Consider the following 20,782-nt stretch of genomic DNA (forward strand, 5'->3'; position numbering starts at 1 on the left):
GGTAGGTGCGGGATGAGTGTAGGCTGAGAGTTGAGGGCAGTAGAGGTGCAGAGGTAGGTTCAGGGTGAGTGCTAGCTGACCGCTGAGGGCAGTAGAAGTGCAGAGGAAGGTGTAGGATGGGTGTAATAAGGCAGTTGAGGCCAGTAGCGATGCAGAGGTAGGTATGGGATGAGTGTAGCCTGAGTTGAGGGTAGTAGAGATGCAGAGGGAGGTGTGGGTTGGGTGTAAGCTGAGAGTTGGCAGTAGAGATGAAGAGGTAGGTGTGGGTTGGGTGTAGGAAGGCAGTTGAGGGCAGTAGAGGTGTAGAGGTAGGTGTGGGATGGGTGTAGGAAGGCAGTTGATGGCAGTAGAGATGCAGAGGTAGGCGTGGGATGGGTGTAGGCTTAGAGCTGAGGGCAGTAGAGGTGCAGAGGTAGCTGTGGGATGTGTGTAGGCTGAGAGTTGAGGGCAGTACAGATGTAGAGGTGGGTGTGGGTTGGGTGTAGGCTGAGTTGAGGGTAGTAGAGATGCAGAGGTAGGTGTGGGTTGGGTGTAGGAAGGCAGTTGAGGGCAGTAGAGATGCAGAGGTAGTGTGGGATGGGTGTGGGAAGGCAGTTGAGGGCAGTAGAGATGCAGAGGTAGGTGCGGGATGGGTGTGGGAAGGCAGTTGAGGGCAGTAGAGATGCAGAGGTAGGTGCGGGTTGGGTGTAGGCTGAGATTTGAGGGCAGTAGAGATGCAGAGGTAGGTGTGGGTTGGGTGTAGGCTGAGTTGAGGGCAGTAGTGGTGTAGAGGTAGGTGTGGGTTTGGGCTGGACTGAGTTGAGGGTAGTAGAGGTGCTGAGGAAGGTGTGGGTTGGGTGTAGGCTGAGAGTTGAGGGCAATAGAGATGCAGAGGTAGGTGCGGGATGAGTGTAGGCTGGGAGTTGAGGGCAGTAGAGGTGCAGAGGTAGGTTCAGGGTGAGTGCTAGCTGACGGCTGAGGGCAGTAGAAGTGCAGAGAAAGGTGTAGGATGGGTGTAGGAAGGCAGTTGAGGTCTGTAGCGATGCAGAGGTAGGTGTGGGATGAGTGTAGGCTGAGTTGAGGGTAGTAGAGTTGCAGAGGTAGGTGTGGGTTGGGTGTAGGCTGAGAGTTGAGGGCAGTAGAGATGCAGAGGTAGGTGTGGTCTGGGTGTAGGAAGGCAGTTGAGGACAATAGAGATGTAGAGGTAGGTGTGGGATGGGTGTAGGAAGGCAGTTGAGGGCAGTAGAGATGCAGAGGTAGGCGTGGGATGGGTGTAGGCTTAGAGCTGAGGGCAGTAGAGGTGCAGAGGTAGCTGTGGGATGTGTGTAGGCTGAGAGTTGAGGGCAGTACAGATGTAGAGGTAGGTGTGGGTTGGGTGTAGGCTGAGTTGAGGGTAGTAGAGATGCAGAGGTAGGTGTGGGTTGGGTGTAGGAAGGCAGTTGAGGGCAGTAGAGATACAGAGGTAGTGTGGGATGGGTGTGGGAAGGCAGTTGAGGGCAGTAGAGATGCAGAGGTAGGGGCAGGATGGATGTGGGAAAGAAGTTGAGGGCAGTAGAGATGCAGAGGTAGGTGCGGGTTGGGTGTAGGCTGAGATTTGAGGGCAGTAGAGATGCAGAGGTAGGTGTGGGATGAGGGTAGGCTGAACTTTGAGGGCAGTAGAGGTGCAGAGGTAGGTGTGTGATGGGTGTAGGCTGAGAGTTGAGGGCAGTAGAAATGCAGAGGTAGGTGTGGGATAGGTGTAGGCTGAGAGTTGAGGGCAGTAGAGATGCAGAGGTAGGTGTGGGATGGGTGTAGGCTGAGAGTTGAGGGCAGTAGAGGTTCAGAGGTAGGTGTGAGATGGGTGTAGGCTGAGAGTTGAGGGCAGTAGAGGTGCAGAGGTAAGTTCGGGGTGAGTGTTAGCTGATGGCTGAGGGCACTAGAGATGCAAAGGTAGGTGTGGGATGGGTGTAGGAAGGCAGCTGAGGGCAGTAGAGGTGCAGAGGTAGGTGTGGGTTGGGTGTCGGCTGAGAGTTGAGGGCAGTAGAGATGCAGAGGTAGGTGTGGGTGGGTGTAGGCTGAGAGTTCAGGGCAGTAGAGGTGCAGTGGGAGGTGCGGGATGAGTGTAGGCTGACAGTTGAGGGCAGTAGATGTGCAGAGGTAGGTGTGGGATGGGTGTAGGCTGAGATTTGAGGGCAGTAGAGATGCAGAGGTAGGTGCGGGATGAGTGTAGGCTGAGAGTTGAGGGCAGTAGAGGTGCAGAGGTAGGTTCAGGGTGAGTGCTAGCTGACCGCTGAGGGCAGTAGAAGTGCAGAGGAAGGTGTAGGATGGGTGTAGGAAGGCAGTTGAGGTCAGTAGCGATGCAGAGGTAGGTGTGGGATGAGTGTAGGCTGAATTGAGGGTAGTAGAGATGCAGAGGGAGGTGTGGGTTGGGTGTAAGCTGAGAGTTGGCAGTAGAGATGAAGAGATAGGTGTGGGTTGGGTGTAGGAAGGCAGTTGAGGGCAGTAGAGATGTAGAGGTAGGTGTGGGATGGGTGTAGGAAGGCAGTTGAGGGCAGTAGAGATGCAGAGGTAGGCGTGGGATGGGTGTAGGCTTAGAGCTGAGGGCAGTAGAGGTGCAGAGGTAGCTGTGGGATGTGTGTAGGCTGAGAGTTGCGGGCAGTACAGATGTAGAGGTAGGTGTGGGTTGGGTGTAGGCTGAGTTGAGGGTAGTAGAGATGCAGAGGTAGGTGTGGGTTGGGTGTAGGAAGGCAGTTGAGGGCAGTAGAGATGCAGAGGTAGTGTGGGATGGGTGTGGGAAGGCAGTTGAGGGCAGTAGAGATGCAGAGGTAGGTGCGGGATGGGTGTGGGAAGGCAGTTGAGGGCAGTAGAGATGCAGAGGTAGGTGCGGGTTGGGTGTAGGCTGAGATTTGAGGGCAGTAGAGATGCAGAGGTAGGTGTGGGTTGGGTGTAGGCTGAGTTGAGGGCAGTAGTGGTGTAGAGGTAGGTGTGGGTTTGGGCTGGACTGAGTTGAGGGCAGTAGAGATGCAGAGGTAGGTGTGGGTTGGGTGTAGGCTGAGAGTTGAGGGCAGTAGAGATGCAGAGGTAGGTGCGGGATGGGTGTAGGCTGAGAGTTGAGGGCATTAGAGGTGCAGAGGGTGTGGGATGAGTGTAGGCTTAGCTGAGGGCAGTAGAGGTGCAGAGGGTGTGCGATGAGTGTAGGCTTAGTTGAGGGCAGTAGAGGTGCAGACGTAGGTGTTGGATCGATGTAGGCTGAGAGCTGAGGGCAGTAGAGGTGCAGAGGTAGGTGTGGGTTGGGTGTAGGCTGAGAGTTGAGGGCAGTAGAGATGCAGAGGTAGGTGCGGGATGGGTGTAGGCTGAGAGTTGAGGGCATTAGAGGTGCAGAGGGTGTGGGATGAGTGTAGGCTTAGCTGAGGGCAGTAGAGGTGCAGAGGGTGTGCGATGAGTGTAGGCTTAGTTGAGGGCAGTAGAGGTGCAGACGTAGGTGTTGGATCTGTGTAGGCTGAGAGCTGAGGGCAGTAGAGGTGCAGAGGTAGGTGCGGGATGAGTGTAGGCTGAGAGTTGAGGGCAGTAGAGGTGCAGAGGTAGGTTCAGGGTGAGTGCTAGCTGACCGCTGAGGGCAGTAGAAGTGCAGAGGAAGGTGTAGGATGGGTGTAGGAAGGCAGTTGAGGTCAGTAGCGATGCAGAGGTAGGTGTGGGTTGAGTGTAGGCTGAGTTGAGGGTAGTAGAGATGCAGAGGGAGGTGTGGGTTGGGTGTAAGCTGAGAGTTGGCAGTAGAGATGAAGAGGTAGGTGTGGGTTGGGTGTAGGAAGGCAGTTGAGGGCAGTAGAGATGTAGAGGTAGGTGTGGGATGGGTGTAGGAAGGCAGTTGAGGGCAGTAGAGATGCAGAGGTAGGCGTGGGATGGGTGTAGGCTTAGAGCTGAGGGCAGTAGAGGTGCAGAGGTAGTGTGGGATGGGTGTGGGAAGGCAGTTGAGGGCAGTAGAGATGCAGAGGTAGGTGCGGGATGGGTGTGGGAAGGCAGTTGAGGGCAGTAGAGATGCAGAGGTAGCTGTGGGATGTGTGTAGGCTGAGAGTTGAGGGCAGTACAGATGTAGAGGTAGGTGTGGGTTGGGTGTAGGCTGAGTTGAGGGTAGTAGAGATGCAGAGGTTGGTGTGGGTTGGGTGTAGGAAGGCAGTTGAGGGCAGTAGAGATGCAGAGGTAGTGTGGGATGGGTGTGGGAAGGCAGTTGAGGGCAGTAGAGATGCAGAGGTAGGTGCGGGATGGGTGTGGGAAGGCAGTTGAGGGCAGTAGAGATGCAGAGGTAGGTGCGGGTTGGGTGTAGGCTGAGATTTGAGGGCAGTAGAGATGCAGAGGTAGGTGTGGGTTGGGTGTAGGCTGAGAGTTGAGGGCAGTAGAGATGCAGAGGTAGGTGCGGGATGGGTGTAGGCTGAGAGTTGAGGGCATTAGAGGTGCAGAGGGTGTGGGATGAGTGTAGGCTTAGCTGAGGGCAGTAGAGGTGCAGAGGGTGTGCGATGAGTGTAGGCTTAGTTGAGGGCAGTAGAGGTGCAGACGTAGGTGTTGGATCGATGTAGGCTGAGAGCTGAGGGCAGTAGAGATGCAGAGGTAGGTGCGGGATGAGTGTAGGCTGGGAGTTGAGGGCAGTAGAGGTGCAGAGGTAGGTTCAGGGTGAGTGCTAGCTGACGACTGAGGGCAGTAGAAGTGCAGAGGAAGGTGTAGGATGGGTGTAGGAAGGCAGTTGAGGTCTGGAGCGATGCAGAGGTAGGTGTGGGATGAGTGTAGGCTGAGTTGAGGGTAGTAGAGTTGCAGAGGTAGGTGTGGGTTGGGTGTAGGCTGAGAGTTGAGGGCAGTAGAGATGCAGAGGTATGTGTGGGCTGGGTGTAGGAAGGCAGTTGAGGACAATAGAGATGTAGAGGTAGGTGTGGGATGGGTGTAGGAAGGCAGTTGAGGGCAGTAGAGATGCAGAGGTAGGCGTGGGATGGTTGTAGGCTTAGAGCTGAGGGCAGTAGAGGTGCAGAGGTAGCTGTGGGATGTGTGTAGGCTGAGAGTTGAGGGCAGTACATATGTAGAGGTAGGTGTGGGTTGGGTGTAGGCTGAGTTGAGGGTAGTAGAGATGCAGAGGTAGGTGTGGGTTGGGTGTAGGAAGGCAGTTGAGAGCAGTAGAGATACAGAGGTAGTGTGGGATGGGTGTGGGAAGGCAGTTGAGGGCAGCAGAGATGCAGAGGTAGGTGCGGGATGGGTGTGGGAAGGATGTTGAGGGCAGTAGGGATGCAGAGGTAGGTGCGGGTTGGGTGTAGGCTGAGATTTGAGGGCAGTAGAGATGCAGAGGTAGGTGTGGGATGGGTGTAGGCTGAACTTTGAGGGCAGTAGAGGTGCAGAGGTAGGTGTGTGATGGGTGTAGGCTGAGAGTTGAGGGCAGTAGAGGTGCAGAGGTAGGTGTGGGATAGGTGTAGGCTGAGAGTTGAGGGCAGTAGAGATGCAGAGGTAGGTGTGGGATGGGTGTAGGCTGAGAGTTGAGGGCAGTAGAGATGCAGAGGTAGGTGTGGGTTGGGTGTAGGCTGAGAGTTGAGGGCAGTAGAGATGCAGAGGTAGGTGCGGGATGGGTGTAGGCTGAGAGTTGAGGGCATTAGAGGTGCAGAGGGTGTGGGATGAGTGTAGGCTTAGCTGAGGGCAGTAGAGGTGCAGAGGGTGTGCGATGAGTGTAGGCTTAGTTGAGGGCAGTAGAGGTGCAGACGTAGGTGTTGGATCGATGTAGGCTGAGAGCTGAGGGCAGTAGAGGTGCAGAGGTAGGTGTGGGTTGGGTGTAGGCTGAGAGTTGAGGGCAGTAGAGATGCAGAGGTAGGTGCGGGATGGGTGTAGGCTGAGAGTTGAGGGCATTAGAGGTGCAGAGGGTGTGGGATGAGTGTAGGCTTAGCTGAGGGCAGTAGAGGTGCAGAGGGTGTGCGATGAGTGTAGGCTTAGTTGAGGGCAGTAGAGGTGCAGACGTAGGTGTTGGATCGATGTAGGCTGAGAGCTGAGGGCAGTAGAGGTGCAGAGGTAGGTGCGGGATGAGTGTAGGCTGAGAGTTGAGGGCAGTAGAGGTGCAGAGGTAGGTTCAGGGTGAGTGCTAGCTGACCGCTGAGGGCAGTAGAAGTGCAGAGGAAGGTGTAGGATGGGTGTAGGAAGGCAGTTGAGGTCAGTAGCGATGCAGAGGTAGGTGTGGGATGAGTGTAGGCTGAGTTGAGGGTAGTAGAGATGCAGAGGGAGGTGTGGGTTGGGTGTAAGCTGAGAGTTGGCAGTAGAGATGAAGAGGTAGGTGTGGGTTGGGTGTAGGAAGACAGTTGAGGGCAGTAGAGATGTAGAGGTAGGTGTGGGATGGGTGTAGGAAGGCAGTTGAGGGCAGTAGAGATGCATAGGTAGGCGTGGGATGGGTGTAGGCTTAGAGCTGAGGGCAGTAGAGGTGCAGAGGTAGCTGTGGGATGTGTGTAGGCTGAGAGTTGAGGGCAGTACAGATGTAGAGGTAGGTGTGGGTTGGGTGTAGGCTGAGTTGAGGGTAGTAGAGATGCAGAGGTAGGTGTGGGTTGGGTGTAGGAAGGCAGTTGAGGGCAGTAGAGATGCAGAGGTAGTGTGGGATGGGTGTGGGAAGGCAGTTGAGGGCAGTAGAGATGCAGAGGTAGGTGCGGGATGGGTGTGGGAAGGCAGTTGAGGGCAGTAGAGATGCAGAGGTAGGTGCGGGTTGGGTGTAGGCTGAGATTTGAGGGCAGTAGAGATGCAGAGGTAGGTGTGGGTTGGGTGTAGGCTGAGTTGAGGGCAGTAGTGGTGTAGAGGTAGGTGTGGGTTTGGGCTGGACTGAGTTGAGGGCAGTAGAGGTGCTGAGGAAGGTGTGGGTTGGGTGTAGGCTGAGAGTTGAGGGCAGTAGAGATGCAGAGGTAGGTGCGGGATGGGTGTAGGCTGAGAGTTGAGGGCATTAGAGGTGCAGAGGGTGTGGGATGAGTGTAGGCTTAGCTGAGGGCAGTAGAGGTGCAGAGGGTGTGCGATGAGTGTAGGCTTAGTTGAGGGCAGTAGAGGTGCAGACGTAGGTGTTGGATCGATGTAGGCTGAGAGCTGAGGGCAGTAGAGATGCAGAGGTAGGTGCGGGATGAGTGTAGGCTGGGAGTTGAGGGCAGTAGAGGTGCAGAGGTAGGTTCAGGGTGAGTGGTAGCTGACGGCTGAGGTCAGTAGAAGTGCAGAGGAAGGTGTGTGATGGGTGTAGGCTGAGAGTTGAGGGCAGTAGAGGTGCAGAGGTAGGTGTGGGATAGGTGTAGGCTGAGAGTTGAGGGCAGTAGAGATGCAGAGGTAGGTGTGGGATGGGTGTAGGCTGAGAGTTGAGGGCAGTAGAGGTTCAGCTGTAGGTGTAAGATGGGTGTAGGCTGAGAGTTGAGGGCAGTAGAGGTGCAGAGGTAAGTTCGGGGTGAGTGTTAGCTGACGGCTGAGGGCACTAGAGATGCAAAGGTAGGTGTGGGATGGGTGTAGGAAGGCAGCTGAGGGCAGTAGAGGTGCAGAGGTAGGTGTGGGTTGGGTGTAGGCTGAGAGTTGAGGGCAGTAGAGATGCAGAGGTAGGTGTGGGTGGGTGTAGGCTGAGAGTTGAGGGCAGTAGAGTTGCAGAGGTGGGTGCGGGATGTGTGTAGGCTGACGGCTAAGTGCAGTAGAGGTGCGGAGGTAGCTTTCGGTTGGGTGTAGGCTGAGATTTGAGGGCAGTAGAGATGCAGAGGTAGGTGTGGGATGAGTGTAGGCTGAGTTGAGGGTAGTAGAGTTTCAGAGGTAGGTGTGGGTTGGGTGTAGGCTGAGAGTTGAGGGCAGTAGAGATGCAGAGGTAGGTGTGGGCTGGGTGTAGGAAGGCAGTTGAGGACAATAGAGATGTAGAGGTAGGTGTGGGATGGGTGTAGGAAGGCAGTTGAGGGCAGTAGAGATGCAGAGGTAGGCGTGGGATGGGTGTAGGCTTAGAGCTGAGGGCAGTAGAGGTGCAGAGGTAGCTGTGGGATGTGTGTAGGCTGAGAGTTGAGGGCAGTACAGATGTAGAGGTAGGTGTGGGTTAGGTGTAGGCTGAGTTGAGGGTAGTAGAGATGCAGAGGTAGGTGTGGTTGGGTGTAGGAAGGCAGTTGAGAGCAGTAGAGATACAGAGGTAGTGTGGGATGGGTGTGGGAAGGCAGTTGAGGGCAGCAGAGATGCAGAGGTAGGTGCGGGATGGGTGTGGGAAGGATGTTGAGGGCAGTAGGGATGCAGAGGTAGGTGCGGGTTGGGTGTAGGCTGAGATTTGAGGGCAGTAGAGATGCAGAGGTAGGTGTGGGATGGGTGTAGGCTGAACTTTGAGGGCAGTAGAGGTGCAGAGGTAGGTGTGTGATGGGTGTAGGCTGAGAGTTGAGGGCAGTAGAGGTGCAGAGGTAGGTGTGGGATAGGTGTAGGCTGAGAGTTGAGGGCAGTAGAGATGCAGAGGTAGGTGTGGGATGGGTGTAGGCTGAGAGTTGAGGGCAGTAGAGATGCAGAGGTAGGTGTGGGTTGGGTGTAGGCTGAGAGTTGAGGGCAGTAGAGATGCAGAGGTAGGTGCGGGATGGGTGTAGGCTGAGAGTTGAGGGCATTAGAGGTGCAGAGGGTGTGGGATGAGTGTAGGCTTAGCTGAGGGCAGTAGAGGTGCAGAGGGTGTGCGATGAGTGTAGGCTTAGTTGAGGGCAGTAGAGGTGCAGACGTAGGTGTTGGATCGATGTAGGCTGAGAGCTGAGGGCAGTAGAGGTGCAGAGGTAGGTGTGGGTTGGGTGTAGGCTGAGAGTTGAGGGCAGTAGAGATGCAGAGGTAGGTGCGGGATGGGTGTAGGCTGAGAGTTGAGGGCATTAGAGGTGCAGAGGGTGTGGGATGAGTGTAGGCTTAGCTGAGGGCAGTAGAGGTGCAGAGGGTGTGCGATGAGTGTAGGCTTAGTTGAGGGCAGTAGAGGTGCAGACGTAGGTGTTGGATCGATGTAGGCTGAGAGCTGAGGGCAGTAGAGGTGCAGAGGTAGGTGCGGGATGAGTGTAGGCTGAGAGTTGAGGGCAGTAGAGGTGCAGAGGTAGGTTCAGGGTGAGTGCTAGCTGACCGCTGAGGGCAGTAGAAGTGCAGAGGAAGGTGTAGGATGGGTGTAGGAAGGCAGTTGAGGTCAGTAGCGATGCAGAGGTAGGTGTAGGTGGGTTGGGTGTAGGAAGGCAGTTGAGGGCAGTAGAGATACAGAGGTAGTGTGGGATGGGTGTGGGAAGGCAGTTGAGGGCAGTAGAGATGCAGAGGTAGGTGCAGGATGGGTGTGGGAAGGATGTTGAGGGCAGTAGAGATGCAGAGGTAGGTGCGGGTTGGGTGTAGGCTGAGATTTGAGGGCAGTAGAGATGCAGAGGTAGGTGTGGGATGGGTGTAGGCTGAACTTTGAGGGCAGTAGAGGTGCAGAGGTAGGTGTGTGATGGGTGTAGGCTGAGAGTTGAGGGCAGTAGAGATGCAGAGGTAGGTGTGGGATGGGTGTAGGCTGAGAGTTGAGGGCAGTAGAGGTTCAGAGGTAGGTGTGAGATGGGTGTAGGCTGAGAGTTGAGAGCAGTAGAGGTGCAGAGGGAAGTTCGGGGTGAGTGTTAGCTGACGGCTGAGGGCACTAGAGATGCAAAGGTAGGTGTGGGATGGGTGTAGGAAGGCAGCTGAGGGCAGTAGAGGTGCAGAGGTAGGTGTGGGTTGGTTGTAGGCTGAGAGTTGAGGGCAGTAGAGATGCAGAGGTAGGTGTGGGTGGGTGTAGGCTGAGAGTTGAGGGCAGTAGAGTTGCAGAGGTGGGTGCGGGATGTGTGTAGGCTGACGGCTAAGGGCAGTAGAGGTGCGGAGGTAGCTTTCGGTTGGGTGTAGGCTGAGATTTGAGGGCAGTAGAGATGCAGAGGTAGGTGTGGGTTGGATGTAGGCTGAGTTGAGGGCAGTAGAGGTGCAGAGGTAGGTGCGGGATGAGTGTAGGCTGAGAGTTGAGGGCAGTAGAGATGCAGAGGTAGGTGCTGGATGAGTGTAGGCTGAGAGTTGAGGGCAGTAGAGATGCAGAGGTAGGTGCGGGATGAGGGTAGGCTGAGAGTTGAGGGCAGTAGAGGTGTAGAGGTAGCTGTGGGATGGGTGTAGGCTGAGAGTTGAGGGCAGTAGAGATGCAGAAGTAGTGCAGGATCGGTGTAGGCTGAGAGTTGAGGGCAGTAGAGATGCAGAAGTAGGTGCAGGATCGGTGAAGGCTGAGAGTTGAGGGCAGTAGAGGTGCAGAGGTAGGTTTGGGGTGAGTGCTAGCTGACGGCTGAGGGCAGTAGAGGTGCAGAGGAAGGTGTAGGATGGGTGTAGGATGCCAGTTGAGGGCAGTAGCGATGCAGAGGTAGGTGTGGGATGGGTGTAGGCTGAGAGTTGAGGGCAGTAGAGATGGAGAGGTAGGTGTGGGTTGGGTGTAGGCTGAGTTGAGGGTAGTAGAGATGGAGAGGTAGGTGTGGGTTGGGTGTAGGCTGAGAGTTGAGGGCAGTGGAGATGCAGATGTAGGTGCGGGTTGGGTGTAGGAAGGCAGTTGAGGACAGTAGAGATGCAGAGGTAGGTGTGGGATGGGTGTAGGAAGGCAGTTGAGGGCAGTAGAGATGCAGAAGTAGCCGTGGGATGGGTGTAGGCTTGGAGCTGAGGGCAGTAGAGGTGCAGAGGTAGGTGTGGGATGTGTGTAGGCTGAGAGTTGAGGGCAGTAGAGATGCAGAGGTAGGTGTGGGTTGGGTGTAGGCTGAGTTGAGGGTAGTAGAGATGCAGAGGTAGGTGTGGGTTGGGTGCAGGCTGAGAGTTGAGGGCAGTGGAGATGCAGAGGTAGGTGCGGGTTGGGTGTAGGAAGGCAGTTGAGGACAGAGATGCAGAGGTAGGTGTGGGATGGATGTAGGACGGCAGTTGAGGGCAGTAGAGATGCAGAGGTAGACGTGGGATGGGTGTAGGCTTGGAGCTGAGGGCAGTAGAGGTGCAGAGGTAGGTGTGGGATGTGTGTAGGCTTAGAGTTGAGGGCAGTAGAGATGCAGAGGTAGGTGTGGGTTGGGTGTAGGCTGACAGTTGAAGGCAGTAGAGGTGCATGGGTAGGTGCCAGATGAGTGTTAGCTGATGGCTGAGGGCAGTAGAGATACAAAGGTACGTGTGGGATGGGTGTTGGCTGAGAATTGAGGGCATTAGAGGTGCAGAGGTGGGTGTGGCATGGGTGTAGGCTGAGAGTTGAGGGCAGTAGAGGTGCAGAGGTAGGTGTGGGTTGGCTGTAGGCTGACATTGAGGGCAGTGGAGATGCAGAGGTAGGTGTAGGTTGGGTGTAGGCTGACAGTTGAGGGCAGTAGAGATGCAGAGGTAGGTGTGGGTTGGGTGTAGGCTGATGGTTGAGGGCAGTAGAGGTGCAGAGGTAGGTGCGGGATGTGTGTAGGCTGAAGGCTAAGGGCAGTACAGGTGCAGAGGTAGGTGTGGGATGGGTGTAGGCTGAGAGTTGAGGGCAGTAGAGGTGCAAAGGTAGGTGCATGATCGGTGTAGGCTGAGAGTTGAGGGCAGTAGAGGTGCAGATGTGGGTGTGGGATGGGTGTAGGCTGAGAGTTGATGGCAGTAGAGATGCAGAGGTAGGTGCGGGATGAGTGTAGGCTGAGAGTTAAGGGCAGTAGAGATGCAGAGGTAGGTGTGGGTTGGGTATAGGCTGACAGTTGAGGGCAGTAGAAGTGCAGAGGTATGTGTGGGATGGGTGTAGAAAGGCAGATGAGGGCAGTAGAGATGCAGGGGGAGGTGTGGGATGGGTGTAGGAAGGCAGTTGAGGGCATTAGAATTGCAGAGGTAGGTGTGGGATGGGTGTAGGCTGAGAGCTGAGGGCAGTAGAGGTGCAGAGGTAGGTGTGGATTGGGTGTAGGCTGAGAGTTGAAGGCAGTAGAGGTGCAGAGGTAGGTGTGGGTTGGTTGTAGGCTGACATTGAGGGCAGTAGAGATGCAGAGGTAGGTTCGAGGTGAGTGATAGCTGATGGCTGAGGGCAGAAGAGGTGCAGAGGTAGATGCGGGATGGGTGTAGGAAGGCAGTTAAGGGCAGTAGAGATGCAGAGGTAGGTGTGGGTTGGGTATAGGCTGACAGTTGAGGGCAGTAGAAGTGCAGAGGTATGTGTGGGATGGGTGTAGAAAGGCAGATGAGGGCAGTAGAGGTGCATGAGTAGGTGCGGGATGAGTGTTAGCCGATGGCTGAGGGCAGTAGAGATGCAGAGGTACGTCTGGGATCGGTGTATGCTGAGAGTTGAGGGCAGCAGAGGTGGGTGTGGGATGGATGTATGCTGGGAGTTGAGGGCAGTAGAGGTACAGAGGTAGGTGTGGGTTGGTTGTAGGCTGACATTGAGGGCAGTAGAGATGCAGAGGTAGGTGTAGGGTGGGTGTAGGCTGACAGTTGCGGGCAGTAGAGATGCAGAGGTTGGTCTGGGTTGGGTGTAGGCTGAAGGTTGAGGGCAGTAGAGGTGCAGAGGTAGGTGCGGGATGAGTGTAGGCTGACAGTTGAGGGCGGTAGATGTGCAGAGGTAGGTGTGGGATGGGTGTAGGCTGAAATTTGAGGGCAGTAGAGATACAGAGGTAGGTGTGGGAGGAGTGTAGGCTGAGAGTTGAGGGCAGTAGAGGTGCAGAGGTAGGTTCAGGGTGAGAGTTAGCTGATGGCTGAGGGCAGTAGAGGTGCAGATGTAGGTGCGGGATGGATGTAGGAAGGTAGTTGATGGCAGTAGAGATGCAGAGGTAGGTGTTGGTTGGGTGTAGGCTGAGTTGGGGCAGTAGAGGTGCAGAGGTAGGTGTGGGTTGGCTGTAGGCTGACATTGAGGGCAGTAGAGATGTAGCGGTAGGTGTAGGTTGGGTGTAGGCTGACAGTTGAGGGCAGTAGAGATGCAGAGGTAGGTGTGGGTTGGGTGTAGGCTGACGGTTCAGGGCAGAAGAGGTGCAGAGGTAGGTGCGGGATGTGTGTAGGCTGACGGCTAAGGGCAGTAGAGGTGCAGAGGATGTGTGTAGGCTGAGAGTTGAGGGCAGTAGAGGTGCAAAGGTAGGTGCGGGTTGGCTGTAAGCTGACATTGAGGGCAGTAGGCTGAGAGTTGAGGGCAGTAGATGTGCAGAGGTAGGTGTGGGATTGGTGTAGGCTGAGATTTGAGGGCAGTAGAGATGCAGAGGGAGATGCGGGATGAGAGTTGAGGGCAGTAGATGTGCAAAGGTAGGTGCGGGATGAGTGTAGGCTGACAGTTGAGGGCAGTAGAGATGCAGAGGTAGGAGTGGGATGGGTGTAGGAAGGCAGTTGAGGGCATTAGAGATGCAGAGGTAGGTGTGGATTGGGTGTAGACTGAGTTGAGGGCAGTAGAGGTGCAGAGGTAGGTGTGGGTTGGGGCTGGACTGAGTTGAGGGCAGTAGAGGTGCCGAGGTAGGTGTGGGTTGGGTGTAGGCTGAGAGTTGAGGGCAGTAGAGATGCAGAGGTAGGTGCGGGATGGGTGTAGGCTGAGAGTTGAGGGCAGTAGAGATGCAGAGATAGGTGCAGGATGGGTGTAGGCTGAGAGTTGAGGGCATTAGAGGTGCAGAGGGGGTGGGATGAGTGTAGGCTTAGTTGAGGGCAGTAGAGGTGCAGAGGGTGTGGGAGGAGTGTAGGCTTAGTTGAGGGCAGTAGAGGCGCAGACGTAGGTGTTGGATCAATGTAGGCTGAGAGTTGAGGGCAGTAGAGATGCAGAGGTAGGTGCGGGATGAGTGTAGGCTGAGAGTTGAGGGCAGTAGAGGTGCAGAGGTAGGTTCAGGGTGAGTGCTAGCTGACGGCTGAGGGCAGTAGAAGTGCAGAGGAAGGTGTAGGATGGGCGTAGGAAGGCAGTTGAGGTCAGTAGCGATGCAGAGGTAGGTGTGGGATGAGTGTAGGCTGAGTTGAGGGTAGTAGAGATGCAGAGGTAGGTGTGGGTTGGGTGTAGGCTGAGAGTTCAGGGCAGTAGAGATGCAGAGGTAGGTGTGGGTTGGGTGTAGGAAGGCAGTTGAGGGCAGTAGAGATGTAGAGGTAGGTGTGGGATGGGTTTAGGAAGGCAGTTGAGGGCAGTAGAGATGCAGAGGTAGGCGTGGGATGGGTGTAGGCTTGGAGCTGAGGGCAGTAGAGGTGCAGAGGTAGCTGTGGGATGTGTGTAGGCTGAGAGTTGAGGGCAGTACAGATGTAGAGGTAGGTGTGGGTTGGGTGTAGGCTGAGTTGAGGGTAGTAGAGATGCAGAGGTAGGTGTGGGTTGGGTGTAGGAAGGCAGTTGAGGGCAGTAGAGATGCAGAGGTAGTGTGGGATGGGTGTGGGAAGGCAGCTCAGGGCAGTAGAGATGCAGAGGTAGGTGTGGGTTGGGTGTAGGCTGAGATTTGAGGGCAGTAGAGATGCAGAGGTAGGTGTGGGTTGGGTGTAGGCTGAGTTGAGGGCAGTAGAGGTGCAGAGGTAGGTGTGGGTTGGGGCTGGACTGAGTTGAGGGCAGTAGAGGTGCCGAGGTAGGTGTGGGTTGGGTGTAGGCTGAGAGTTGAGGGCAGTAGAGATGCAGAGGTAGGTGCGGGATGGGTGTAGGCTGAGAGTTGAGGGCAGTAGAGATGCAGAGATAGGTGCAGGATGGGTGTAGGCTGAGAGTTGAGGGCATTAGAGGTGCAGAGGGTGTGGGATGAGTTTAGGCTTAGTTGAGGGCAGTAGAGGTGCAGAGGGTGTGGGATGAGTGTAGGCTTAGTTGAGGGCAGTAGAGGTGCAGACGTAGGTGTTGGATCGATGTAGGCTGAGAGTTGAGGGCAGTAGAGATGCAGAGGTAGGTGCGGGATGAGTGTAGGCTGAGAGTTGAGGGCAGTAGAGGTGCAGAGGTAGGTTCAGGGTGAGTGCTAGCTGATGGCTGAGGGCAGTAGAAGTGCAGAGGAAGGTGTAGGATGGGTGTACGAAGGCAGTTGAGGTCAGTAGCGATGCAGTGGTAGGTGTGGGATGAGTGTAGGCTGAGTTGAGGGTAATAGAGATGCAGAGGTAGGTGTGGGTTGGGTGTAGGCTGAGAGTTGAGGGCAGTAGAGATGCAGAGGTAGGTGTGGGTTGGGTGTAGGAAGGCAGTTGAGGGGAGTAGAGATGTAGAGGTAGGTGTGGGATGGGTGTAGGAAGGCAGTTGAGGGCAGTAGAGATGCAGAGGTAGGCGTGGGATGAGTGTAGGCTTAGTTGAGGGCAGTAGAGGTGCAGAGGGTGTGGGATGAGTGTAGGCTTAGTTGAGGGCAGTAGAGGTGCAGACGTAGGTGTTGGATCAATGTAGGCTGAGAGTTGAGGGCAGTAGAGATGCAGAGGTAGGTGCGGGATGAGTGTAGGCTGAGAGTTGAGGGCAGTAGAGGTGCAGAGGTAGGTTCAGGGTGAGTGCTAGCTGACGGCTGAGGGCAGTAGAAGTGCAGAGGAAGGTGTAGGATGGGCGTAGGAAGGCAGTTGAGGTCAGTAGCGATGCAGAGGTAGGTGTGGGATGAGTGTAGGCTGAGTTGAGGGTAGTAGAGATGCAGAGGTAGGTGTGGGTTGGGTGTAGGCTGAGAGTTCAGGGCAGTAGAGATGCAGAGGTAGGTGTGGGTTGGGTGTAGGAAGGCAGTTGAGGGCAGTAGAGATGTAGAGGTAGGTGTGGGATGGGTTTAGGAAGGCAGTTGAGGGCAGTAGAGATGCAGAGGTAGGCGTGGGATGGGTGTAGGCTTGGAGCTGAGGGCAGTAGAGGTTCAGAGTTAGCTGTGGGATGTGTGTAGGCTGAGAGTTGAGGGCAGTACAGATGTAGAGGTAGGTGTGGGTTGGGTGTAGGCTGAGTTGAGGGTAGTAGAGATGCAGAGGTAGGTGTGGGTTGGGTGTAGGAAGGCAGTTGAGGGCAGTAGAGATGCAGAGGTAGTGTGGGATGGGTGTGGGAAGGCAGTTCAGGGCAGTAGAGATGCAGAGGTAGGTGTGGGTTGGGTGTAGGCTGAGATTTGAGGGCAGTAGAGATGCAGAGGTAGGTGTGGGTTGGGTGTACGCTGAGTTGAGGGCAGTAGAGGTGCAGAGGTAGGTGTGGGTTGGGGCTGGACTGAGTTGAGGGCAGTAGAGGTGCCGAGGTAGGTGTGGGTTGGGTGTAGGCTGAGAGTTGAGGGCAGTAGAGATGCAGAGGTAGGTGCGGGATGGGTGTAGGCTGAGAGTTGAGGGCAGTAGAGATGCAGAGATAGGTGCAGGATGGGTGTAGGCTGAGAGTTGAGGGCATTAGAGGTGCAGAGGGTGTGGGATGAGTTTAGGCTTAGTTGAGGGCAGTAGAGGTGCAGAGGGTGTGGGATGAGTGTAGGCTTAGTTGAGGGCAGTAGAGGTGCAGACGTAGGTGTTGGATCGATGTAGGCTGAGAGTTGAGGGCAGTAGAGATGCAGAGGTAGGTGCGGGATGAGTGTAGGCTGAGAGTTGAGGGCAGTAGAGGTGCAGAGGTAGGTTCAGGGTGAGTGCTAGCTGATGGCTGAGGGCAGTAGAAGTGCAGAGGAAGGTGTAGGATGGGTGTACGAAGGCAGTTGAGGTCAGTAGCGATGCAGTGGTAGGTGTGGGATGAGTGTAGGCTGAGTTGAGGGTAATAGAGATGCAGAGGTAGGTGTGGGTTGGGTGTAGGCTGAGAGTTGAGGGCAGTAGAGATGCAGAGGTAGGTGTGGGTTGGGTGTAGGAAGGCAGTTGAGGGGAGTAGAGATGTAGAGGTAGGTGTGGGATGGGTGTAGGAAGGCAGTTGAGGGCAGTAGAGATGCAGAGGTAGGCGTGGGATGGGTGTAGGCTTAGAGCTGAGGGCAGTAGAGGTGCAGAGGTAGCTGTGGGATGTGTGTAGGCTGAGAGTTGAGGGCAGTACAGATGTAGAGGTAGGTGTGGGTTGGGTGTAGGCTGAGTTGAGGGTAGTAGAGATGCAGAGGTAGGTCTGGGTTGGGTGTAGGAAGGCAGTTGAGGGCAGTAGAGATGCAGAGGTAGATGCTGGATGGGTGTGGGAAGGAAGTTGAGGGCAGTAGAGATGCAGAGGTAGGTGCGGGTTGGGTGTAGGCTAAGATTTGAGGGCAGTAGAAGTGCAGAGGTAGGTGTGGGATGGGTGTAGGCTGAACCTTGAGGGCAGTAGAGGTGCAGAGGTAGGTGTAGGATGGGTGTAGGCTTAGAGTTGAGGGCAGTAGAGGTGCAGAGGTAGGTGTGGGATAGGTGTAGGCTGAGAGTTGAGGGCAGTAGAGATGCAGAGGTAGGTGTGGGATGGGTGTAGGCTGAGAGTTGAGGGCAGTAGAGATGCAGAGGTAGGTGTGGGATGGGTGTAGGCTGAGAGTTGAGGGCAGTAGAGGTTCAGAGGTAGGTGTGAGATAGGTGTAGGCTGAGAGTTGAGGGCAGTAGAGATGCAGAGGTTGGTGTGGGATGGGTGTAGGCTGAGAGTTGAGGGCAGTAGAGATGCAGAGGTAGGTGCGGGATGGGTGTAGGCTGAGAGTTGAGGGCAGTAGAGAAGCAGAGATAGGTGCAGGATGGGTGTAGGAAGGCAGCTGAGGGCAGTAGAGGTGCAGAGGTAGGTGTGGGTTGGATGTAGGCTGAGAGTTGAGGGCAGTAGAGATGCAGAGGTAGGTGTGGGTTGGGTGTAGGCTGAGAGTTGAGGGCAGTAGAGTTGCAGAGGTGGGTGCAGGATGTGTGTGGGCTGACGGCTAAGGGCAGTAGAGGTGCAGAGGTAGGTTTCGGTTGGGTGTAGGCTGAAATTTGAGGGTAGTAGAGATGCAGAGGTAGGTGTGGGTTGGATGTAGGCTGAGTTGAGGGCAGTAGAGGTGCACAGGTAGGTGCGGGATGAGTGTAGGCTGAGAGTTGAGGGCAGTAGAGATGCAGAGGTAGGTGCGGGATGAGTGTATTCTGAGAGTTGAGGGCAGTAGAGATGCAGAGGTAGGTGTGGGATGAGGGTAGGCTGAGAGTTGAGGGCAGTAGAGGTGCAGAGGCAGGTGTGGGATGGGTGTAGGCTGAGAGTTGAGGGCAGTTGAGATGCAGAAGTAGGTGCAGGATCGGTGTAGGCTGAGAGTTGAAGGCACTAGAGATGCAGAGGTAGGTGCGGGATGAGTGTAGGCTGAGAGTTGAGGGCAGTAGAGGTGCAGAGGTAGGTTCGGGGTGAGTGCTAGCTGACAGCTGAGGGCAGTAGAAGTGCCGAGGAAGGTGTAGGATGGGTGTAGGAAGGCAGTTGAGGGCACTAGCGATGCAGAGTTAGGTGTGGGATGGGTGCAGGCTGAGAGTTGAGGGTAGTAGAGATGCAGAGGTAGCTGTTGGTTGGGTGTAGGCTGAGTTGAGGGTAGTAGAGATGCAGAGGTAGGTGTGGGTTTGGTGTAGGCTGAGAGTTGAGGGCAGTGGAGATGCAGAGGTAGGTGCGGGTTTGGTGTAGGAAGGCAGTTGAGGACAGTAGAGATGCAGAGGTAGGTGTGGGATGTGTGTAGGCTGAGAGTTGAGGGCAGTAGAGATGCAGAGGTAGGTGTGGGTTGGGTGTAGGCTGACAGTTGAAGGCAGTAGAGGTGCTTGGGTAGGTGCCAGATGAGTGTTAGCTGTTGGCTGAGGGCCGTAGAGATGCAGAGGTACGTGTGGGATGGGTGTTGGCTGAGAATTGAGGGCAATAGAGGTGCAGAGGTGGGTGTGGCGTGGGTGTAGGCTGAGAGTTGAGGGCTGTAGATGTGCAGAGGTAGGTGTGGGTTGGCTGTAGGCTGACATTAAGGGCAGTGGAGATGCAGAGGTAGGTGTAGGTTGGGTGTAGGCTGACAGTTGAGGGCAGTAGAGATGCAGAGGTAGGTGTGGGTTGGGTGTAGGTTGACGCTTGAGGGTAGTAGAGGTGCAGAGGTAGGTGCGGGATGTGTGTAGGCTGGCGGCTAAGGGCAGTACAGGTTCAGAGGTAGGTTTGGGATGTGTGTAGGCTGAGAGTTGAGGGCAGTAGAGGTGCAAAGGTAGGTGCGGGATCGGTGTAGGCTGAGAGTTGAGGGCAGTAGAGGTGCAGAGGTAAGTTCGGTTGAGTGATAGCTGATGGCTGAGGGCAGTAGAGGTGTAAAGGTAGATGCGGGATGGGTGTAAGAAGGCAGTTAAGGGCAGTAGAGATGCAGAGGTAGGTGTGGGTTGGGTGTAGGCTGACAGTTGAGGGCAGTAGAAGTGCAGAGGTAGGTGTGGGATGTGTGTAGGCTGAGAGTTGAGGGCAGTACAGATGTAGAGGTAGGTGTGGGTTGGGTGTAGGCTGAGTTGAGGGTAGTAGAGATGCAGAGGTAGGTGTGGGTTGGGTGTAGGAAGGCAGTTGAGGGCAGTAGAGATGCAGAGGTAGGTGCGGGATGGGTGTGGGAAGGAAGTTGAGGGCAGTAGAGATGCAGAGGTAGGTGCGGGTTGGGTGTAGGCTAAGATTTGAGGGCAGTAGAAGTGCAGAGGTAGGTGTGGGATGGGTGTAGGATGAACCTTGAGGGCAGTAGAGGTGCAGAGGTAGGTGTAGGATGGGTGTAGGTTTAGAGTTGAGGGCAGTAGAGGTGCAGAGGTAGGTGTGGGATGGGTGTAGGCTGAGAGTTGAGGGCAGTAGAGTTGCAGAGGTGGGTGCAGGATGTGTGTAGGTTGACGGCTAAGGGCAGTAGAGGTAGGTTTCGGTTGGGTGTAGGCTGAGATTTGAGGGTGGTAGAGATGCAGAGGTAGGTGTGGGTTGGATGTAGGCTGAGTTGAGGGCAGTAGAGGTGCACAGGTAGGTGCGGGATGAGTGTAGGCTGAGAGTTGAGGGCAGTAGAGATGCGGAGGTAGGTGCTTGATGAGTGTATTCTGAGAGTTGAGGGCAGTAGAGATGCAGAGGTAGGTGTGGGATGAGGGTAGGCTGAGAGTTGAGGGCAGTAGAGGTGCAGAGACAGGTGTGGGATGGGTGTAGGCTGAGAGTTGAGGGCAGTAGAGATGCAGAAGTAGGTGCAGGATCGGTGTAGGCTAAGAGTTGAAGGCACTAGAGATGCAAAGGTAGGTGCGCGATGAATGTAGGCTGAGAGTTGAGGGCAGTAGAGGTGCAGAGGTATGTTCGGGGTGAGTGCTAGCTGACGGCTGAGGGCAGTAGAAGTGCCGAGGAAGGTGTAGGATGGGTGTAGGAAGGCAGGTGAGGGCACTAGCGATGCAGAGTTAGGTGTGGGATGGGTGCAGGCTGAGAGTTGAGGGTAGTAGAGATGCAGAGGTAGCTGTGGGTTGGGTGTAGGCTGAGTTGAGGGTAGTAGAGATGCAGAGGTAGGTGTGGGTTGGGTGTAGGCTGAGAGTTGAGGGCAGTGGAGATGCAGAGGTAGGTGCGGGTTTGGTGTAGGAAGGCAGTTGAGGACAGTAGAGATGCAGAGGTAGGTGTGGGATGTGTGTAGGCTGAGAGTTGAGGGCAGTAGAGATGCAGAGGTAGGTGTGGGTTGGGTGTAGGCTGACAGTTGAAGGCAGTAGAGATGCATGGGTAGGTGCCAGATGAGTGTTAGCTGATGGCTGAGGGCCGTAGAGATGCAGAGGTACGTGTGGGATGGGTGTTGGCTGAGAATTGAGGGCAATAGAGGTGCAGAGGTGGGTGTGGCGTGGGTGTAGGCTGAGAGTTGAGGGCTGTAGATGTGCAGAGGTAGGTGTGGGTTGGCTGTAGGCTGACATTGAGGGCAGTGGAGATGCAGAGGTAGGTGTAGGTTGGGTGTAGGCTGACAGTTGAGGGCAGTAGAGATGCAGAGGTAGGTGTGGGTTGGGTGTAGGCTGACGGTTGAGGGTAGTAGAGGTGCAGAGGTAGGTGCGGGATGTGTGTAGGCTGGCGGCTAAGGGCAGTACAGGTGCAGAGGTAGGTTTGGGATGTGTGTAGGCTGAGAGTTGAGGGCAGTAGAGGTGCAAAGGTAGGTGCGGGATCGGTGTAGGCTGA

Source organism: Pleurodeles waltl, chromosome 5, assembly GCF_031143425.1.
Source record: "Pleurodeles waltl isolate 20211129_DDA chromosome 5, aPleWal1.hap1.20221129, whole genome shotgun sequence".
Lineage (NCBI taxonomy): Eukaryota > Metazoa > Chordata > Amphibia > Caudata > Salamandridae > Pleurodeles > Pleurodeles waltl.